At 36.8% G+C, this 1,872-nt stretch overlaps 1 pseudogene; it reads right to left on the reverse strand.

The window, feature by feature from the left end:
* LOC107672804 (NACHT, LRR and PYD domains-containing protein 12-like) overlaps positions 1-1,872 on the reverse strand; it is a 16,542-nt pseudogene that overhangs the window by 9,137 nt on the left and 5,533 nt on the right.

A 1,872-nucleotide genomic window follows, 5' to 3' on the forward strand; every position in this document is an offset into this window, starting at 1 on the left:
TTCCATAACACCCGATGTACTTGCTACATTGTTAGAAGAATGGCATCTACGCTAATATTAGTCTGTTTCTCTCTTATTCAGTTCATCACAGATGAACTGCTGGTTTCATCTGGCCAGGGGAGAACTGGCCCCCCGACTGAGCCTGGTTTCTCCCAAGGTTTTTTCTCCATTCTGTCACCGATGGAGTTTTGGTTCTTTGCCGCTGTCGCCTCTGGCTTGCTTAGTTGGGGACACTTCATTTCCAGCGATATCGTAGACTCCCAAGGTTTTTTCTCCATTCTGTCACCGATGGAGTTTTGGTTCCTTGCCGCTGTCGCCTCTGGCTTGCTTAAATGGGGACACTTAATTTCCAGCGATATCGTTGACTTGATTGCACAGATACTATTTAAACTGAACTGAGCTAGATGATGATATCACTGAATTCAATGATGAACTGCCTTTAACTGAAAAATTGAGTGTTTACTATTGTCACTTTGCATTATTGACACACTATTTTCCTAATTAATGCTGTACAGTTGCTTTGACACAATCTGTATGGTTAAAAGCGCTATATAAATAAAGGTGACTTGACTTGACTAAAACTGAACTGAGCTGGATGATGACATCACTGAATTCAATGATGAACTGCCTTTAACTGAAAATTTTAGTGTTTACTATTGTCATTTTGCATTATTGACACACTATTTTCCTATTTAATGCTGTACAGTTGCTTTGACACAATCTGTATTGTTAAAAGTGCTATATAAATAAAGGTGACTTGACTTGACTTGACAATGATCATTTGTATCTTCTATTCATTACTACTAACTGCTGTTTGGGTACTATTATTTAGTATTCACTTCCTTTCTGGATGAATTAATCCTGCCACCGTGTTGTACACTATTTTCTTTGCTATGTTTATAGATAATGCTATTTTTTTCCAATATCTAATGTATAAAAATATAAGTAGTTCACCTCAATATCTCCAGTTTACAGTGTGGGCTTTTCAGGCCAGCAGCGAGCCGCTTCACTCCTGAATCCTGCAGGTCATTGTTACTGAGGTCCAGCTCTCTCAGGCATGAATTTTCTGATAGCAGAGCTGAAGCCAAAGTTTCACAGGACTGCATGGTGAGTTTACAGCCTTTTAATCTACACAGGAAAAATATTACAAATATATTACTGTGATGACTATTATAATGAAGCATTTTTAATTATTCACAATATATTTTACATCTCACAGCTTCATTTTACTGAAACGTCATCACATAAAATTTTTCAATGCACAAGGTGAAAACAAAATGATTTGGTGGGGAAAAGCACTTGATATGTCATTACTCATGCATGAAACCTTAAATATTTACGTTGGACAATCAATAGACCATGTTTCATTCCCAACATGATCTCTACGAGCACATTTTGCATTAACAATCTTTACAAACGATAGCATTGAATATCTGAGTGATAACAACCTGCAACTAACCTCAGTATCTCCAGTTTACAGTGTGAACTCTTAAGTCCAATAGAAATGAGCTTAACACCGGAGTCCTGCAGGTCATTGTTACTCATGTCCAGCTCTCTAACAGGGGAGTTTGCATGCTGTAGAGCCGATGCCACAATTTCACATGATTGTTCAGTGAGATTACAGCCTTGCAATCTGAAATGAAAAAAGATAATGCAAGAAGTATTACTTACATGTAACAACATGTGGCTATATAGTTATTTGGAAATCAAAAATTCATGATTGTTTTTGATGAATTCATTTTGTTTTAAAGGGGTCATATGATGCGATTTCAATTTTTCCTTTCTCTTTGAAGTGTTGCAAGCTCTTGGTGCATAAAGAAGATCTGTAAAGTTGCAAAGACTAAAGTCTCAAATCCAAAGAGATATTCTTTA

The sequence above is a fragment of the Sinocyclocheilus anshuiensis genome, unplaced genomic scaffold (assembly GCF_001515605.1).
Source record: "Sinocyclocheilus anshuiensis isolate Anshui unplaced genomic scaffold, SAMN03320099.WGS_v1.1 scaffold681, whole genome shotgun sequence".
NCBI lineage: Eukaryota > Metazoa > Chordata > Actinopteri > Cypriniformes > Cyprinidae > Sinocyclocheilus > Sinocyclocheilus anshuiensis.